The sequence below is a fragment of the Athene cunicularia genome, assembly GCF_003259725.1.
Source record: "Athene cunicularia isolate RWA chromosome 2 unlocalized genomic scaffold, athCun1 chr2_part1, whole genome shotgun sequence".
NCBI lineage: Eukaryota > Metazoa > Chordata > Aves > Strigiformes > Strigidae > Athene > Athene cunicularia.
Window position 1 is genome coordinate 113,625,138 of NW_020799095.1, and position 6,000 is coordinate 113,631,137.

Genomic DNA, 6,000 nt, shown 5'->3' on the forward strand with positions numbered 1-6,000 from the left:
TAGTGAAGAAGAAAGGTACAGCTCTTAGGCTTACAGAAGAACCATGCATTTGTTCTGCTATAAAGAAACACAAATAAGTAGAGAAATAGTACATGCTTTGTATGAACATACTTTGTGTTTATAAAAATACATTTATGGTGTCTCAAACCCACTGATTTTTCCTTTCTTTATCTATCAACTCAATGATATGTACCTTTTGTTAGTCATCTAAATGAGTTACCCCACAAAGCAACTGTTTAATTTTTTGTTGTCCACCACCATTAAGTCATTCAACTCAAACTGATCCAAGGAAATGCCACAGGCAAAGTCAGAGTAATGCACCAATGTGAATAATTGCTATTATTTATGTACATTCTTCATACAGCAGGTAGGCTCATTTGAGGGATAGGGGTGGATATGCTTATATTTCTTAACAGAAAGAGGTGAGCAGGGTTAGATCCAAATCAAGAGTTAAAGGGATCAGTTGCAGTGGTTTAGTCTAAAAGCCTGCTCTGCTTTTCTGAGAGAAGCCACAGTTCTCATCCCCTTTGCACATCCCACGCCCACAGTCACAAGGTTTATAGCAGAGACTACTTCCACCCTTTCTGTCCCTCTGCAGCAACACAGCCCTGCTGCAAGTGCTGCTTTTGTTAATTCTGGAAATGCAAGGATTTAAATACATTCTGCTCCTGCAAAGTATCTTCACGAAAGATGAAAATGAGGGCACAATTTCAAAGAGCAGCTATTAAATGAAAATATTTTCCCCAGTATGAGTTTGCAAATGGAGGACAGTATGGTGTATGAATTCATGCAGAAGGACAGAGAAGAATCAATGCTCAATTATAAACAAAGAGGGTCTTCATTAGTCATCATAGTAATACTGTCCTCCCAATGCCTGAGGTTACGCTCCTGTGTACAAGCATGCATATAAAAACTTACATCACACCAACAACATACAGTGTTACATGTTTTCAATGAACTGTTGAACACAGAAGAACCTACTTGCACATTGCGATGGTTTTGGTCATTTTACTTGTTTCCCAACAAGGTTTACACCTCTGTTACCAAATATCTTTGTATGAAATAGAACAGGAAGGCTAGACTGCAAAGGCCAAAATAAAATCCCAAAGAATGAAAACAACAGAATAGGAAGAGGAAAAGGTTGGGCACCATCCTTATGTGTGAGGACTTTGTGTCTGCCCATGCTTTCCAGATGTGTTTCTCGCCTCTGGTACAGGAGTTTGCTCTCCTCTTGTCCCTGCCCTCGCCTTAATGGGAAGTTATATGAGTGTGCTGCCATTTGCAAGTCTTATTTGCCCCTGCTTTTAGAAGCCATGATGCAACCATCAGTGGACATATCTCCAAGGGAGAAAATACAGTAAAAATAGACCCTCATTAAATGAGGAGGAGACTTATGCATGGCATAGAGAACATGTTATATTTACTTGACCACAATGTATAAAATGTGTGAAACCAAATATTTTGGGCACTGTATACACTAAATATTTGCTAATTACTACTATATTAAATTGATGATGAAAAGAAAGGTTTCTAAAGTCAACTTAAGGTCTAATACTACAATAACAAAGCAGTGAGGAACAGAAATGAAGGAAGGCACCACATCCATAATGCTCTTCTGGACCAGCACTATCCCACACAGGTACACTTAGATTTGGTTACTGTAATCCTGGTGAGTTTAGATCCATGTAACCTACAGCTACCAGGAGGGATTAATGAGCTATGAAAAGAGGACATCTTGTATTCAACACTGTCTTTTCTACTGTCCCAAAAGACTGATGGCCTCAAAAGAGTTTTCTCTCCCTTGAGTTTGTAGGTACAAAGAAGTGTTAACATCTGTTTTCTCTCTCTCACTATCTTACCGTGAAAATACCTTGTGCTGCATCTTTGCTGATCAAAGATGTTTCAATACATTCTAGAGGAGGAAGAGAGATCTGCCTTCCAACTTCCCTTAAGCAAGACTAAGACAAGAGTCTAGAGTATTCTCTCACCACTTTTTTAACAAGAAGAGACTTCAACTTACATTCAATACTAAAAGCAAACATTCCTTAAACAAATATAGATAGGCTGGGTGTGCCTACACCATTAATATTGGAGACATTCAGTAAATGTGTTTATTTGGACATCCTTTTTGCATAACATGTGGATAGTCCAGGTTTTACTTTAGTTAGACTTTGATTTGCTGTGTTTCAAATGGGTCTTTAATCAGTAACACTTCAAAAATGGCGGAAGCAATGCAGCTGCCATTAGGACACTAGCTTCACTTATTAAAAAAGAAATACAACACTAGTGGCATAAAACTCCACAACCCAAGTTGCGTCATGTGTAACTAAGTAATAACGGTGTATATATTATACGGGCTAAAAATTTTAAGTAGACAGTTTCTCTCTGATTATAAAAAAAAAACCCAACACAATCATGTTATTGTTGTGAACCAGTTAGAGTGTATTTGGTCCTACATCACCTACCCATATCACTGTCCACTACACTTAAATAAACTTCTTTAAGAGTAGGAGTAGTGTAGCAAAGGCAATAACAACACATCAAAACAACATATAATTCAAGCACTGGTACTTCCTATAATGTTTTTATGTTCTTTCTTTTTTTTTTTTTTTAAGACATAAACTATTTTACTTCTTCAGTAAAGCTAGGCAGAATCCAAGCCATATGCTAATGCTATGGACAGGTATTTGAAAGCATCTGCAGAACATCCTATTCACTCACATAACATTTTCAACCAATTTGGTATTTCCATACTTAGTATGTGTGTGTATATAACACATACAGATGTAACTTCCTCGGGGAAGTTACTTCAACAGTGACAGTACTCCAGTTTGTCTCATCCAGGAGCATGGTTCAGACGCCTGTGATGACTTAGCACACTGGCACATCAGAAACCAGAAGTCCTATACACATTTGCAGTAAACCAAACATATCCCAGAAACAAGGCTGTTGCAACTGTACGTGGAGGGAAGGAGTGAGAAACAGGACATATGCTTGTCCTGCCAATAGCAGCTACAATCGTCAAACACACACTCCTACTTTCCTGTCACCTCTCCCCTTGCCATTGGGAAGGCCTTCTTGAGGAACCATGTGGAGTCCCCTTGATGCAACTGATCCAGTGCTGGCAATGGAATGTCTCCTGGAACGTTGTATTGTTACCTTCCCCAAAAAGACATTTAAGGGAACTCCAGCACAGGCCAGAAACGAGGTTTTCCCTGAAGCAAGAACTCCCACTCCCAGGCTAGTCATCATCCTGTCTCAACTCCTGGGCTTTCTTAGAGCATCTCTTCTTCCAACCCAATCCATCTATCTGGAATTACTAATGAAGGTAGTTATCTACCATCAAAAGCATTAGGGAAGGCTACACGCCCTGTATCCCATTACAACTCATAAGTACAGCTCATACATATTAATAATAGACGGTGGCCTGTAACTTCAGCTCTGTTAGGTATTTCCTGGGGGTGAGGAGAAAGGTTAGGGTCTCCCCCTGCCAAGGTTTTTTTCCTTCATAGTTGGCTTTACCATCAGCAGGACTTTATTCAGAAAGACACAGAATAGTTCATTTTCATTCTACTGGTCACAGAAATACTAGCACGCTCGCCTTTTCACTTTTGAATCAAAAAAGAGTAGCAGTAAATGCTTTATTTACTGTACCACAGAGCTGCTAGGAACTTTGCCAGTGGTTTCGCTTTCATCTCATGACTGTGGGAGTGGATGAGGTGTTTATCAGCTCTTCAGTTTAGGGGAACTTCCTGGACCTTTATTACATTCCACAGAGAAAGCCCTCTGCAAAGTAACACCATTAAACCCGCTGTATAGCACTGAACAGATACGGGCTTTAATTTGGATTTATTGTAAATAGGATTTTCATTACACCTGTATTTATTATAAACAGATTTCAGTATATTTCAGACAGGAGTTACACAGTGGGAACCTCAGGACTGAGCATGCTTAAATCTGGGCTATTTACAGACACAAAACTATGAAAAAGTCTTTTGAATCAAAGATGTCTTCCCAAATCTAAAAGACAATATTCTATGTTTGTGGTTAGATATTTGTGACATTGCTGCCTTAAATGATGGAAACTTCATAAAGCAGATGATCTTTGAGATGCCCATTCAAGAGACTTCATTATCTATCCACTTTAGCCTATAATTTTATGACAAAAGCTTGCCAGTATAAAATGATATGAACACGAACTTTTACTCACTGTCCAACCCAAGTCCAAGCTTTTGTTGCTGAACAATGACCTCACTGGTCCCTTTCAATTTATCTTTTATGCCATTGAGCCTGGCCAAATCCAGCAACAAGCTATGGAAAGGGAGCAAAACTGGGGGTGGAGGTGGAGGGTGGGTGCATGTCAAAGGTCAGTTCTTTAGCAAAACATAACTCAAATTAGGGTTAAGTATCCTGCTGTGCTAATAAGACACATACATTTATTTCTGAGGAACCCAGATACTCATTGTTACCAGAAAAATAAGGGAAATGCTTGTACAACCTTCTGCATAAGAACTGAGGAAAGGGGAGTAAGGAGAAATAAGTAAATAAAAATAAAGCCCCTTTGATTAAGTACTCTACAGTGATGACTGCATATTGGCCAGCAAAACTTAAGTTTTCAAAATTATTTTAACAGAACTTTAAAAAGTAACCAGAGAAGGGAAACCAAAGGAGATACTTCAAACAGACTGACCACAAGAGGCAGCAAGCATTTAAACATCCAATATAAATCCCTCTGGAAAGAGTAGGACTGTTACTACATGACAGCACAGAAGACAACTTACATTAAGTAAGTCTAATTTGTGGGCTCAGTGGTTGTGTCAGTCACCATGCATACACTCAAGAGAATCTAGTATTAGCAACAGTTCCTTAAAAATTGGGAATTTGCCTATAGATATTTAATTTAAATCAAATGAATGGTACTGCCAACTATGCAGAGCGTGTCTTAATTTTTCATTTGCACCAAGGCTTCTGCATCTGAACTGTGGAAAGATGCCAGTTTTTAAAAGATAGATGCTTCAGGCTGTCTCCTCTTCTATTATTGAACACATTGTTACATAACTGAAATACTTATGAATCGAGAGTAATGTAAAAACAATGAGCTCATTAGAAGAGGAAAAACAGCAACGTACCTTATGCACGTATGAAAGTTAGGATAATATATTTGATAGCAGATATTTCTAGGAGTTTTAATAGGATCAACCTTATCTCTAGTTTCTAAACTGAGGGCTTTCAGAAGCAAGTGTTTTTCAGCTTCTTTTGTCTCTGCATGAACAAGGCTTGATAGCTTGAGACTATAATGCATTACTGTGGAAACCTTCGGTCTGTTACATAAATCATCTTAACACTCAGCAAGAATTGTCCAACAGTGCCATTGATATGTTCAAGTCAATGATCCTGCAAACAATTTTTTTGTGTTTCTTCATACGGCAGACAACAGCAATAAATCATATTCATTTAAAAACACACAATATACTAATTTATCAAGGAACAGCTATCAAAAATATATTACAGGGGAAGGTATAACTTTTTTCTATTGTGTTAATCAATTTCTCTAATTTACATTAGGTAAAGGGCAAAGCCTCAAGCAAAACATTAATTTTCCAGTACCAGATGAATTCTGTTTTCAAGAAGGAGAATGTGCTGACAATGATATTATTGATTTAAAACAATCACAATTTCAGAATTATGTAAAAGAGTGGACATCTTTAAGATTCCACTCTTGAGAGCCTTTTCGTTAATTACACTAATTTTATACATACACTATAGCAGTTTGCTGGGAAACATGTTTTCAACAAAGGTTTTAATTTGAAATACATTTTAAAGGTGACAATAAGGAGAAGATAAAAGATGACAAGATCTGGGCTCTGCAAACAACAATACTGTAATCGAAGCATTTAAACTTCCCCTTAATGACCCAGCTGAACAGTTTTCCTGTTTAGAAAGTTTGAGTAAATTTATAAGAGAAGTGCAAATCTTTTTTAGACCCCCAAAGTGATTCCT

At 37.8% G+C, this 6,000-nt stretch overlaps 1 protein-coding gene across 4 annotated transcripts in view; it reads right to left on the reverse strand.

The window, feature by feature from the left end:
* TOX (thymocyte selection associated high mobility group box) overlaps window positions 1-6,000 on the reverse strand; it is a 254,818-nt gene that overhangs the window by 93,165 nt on the left and 155,653 nt on the right. The gene's annotated exons all lie outside the window — the stretch shown is intronic.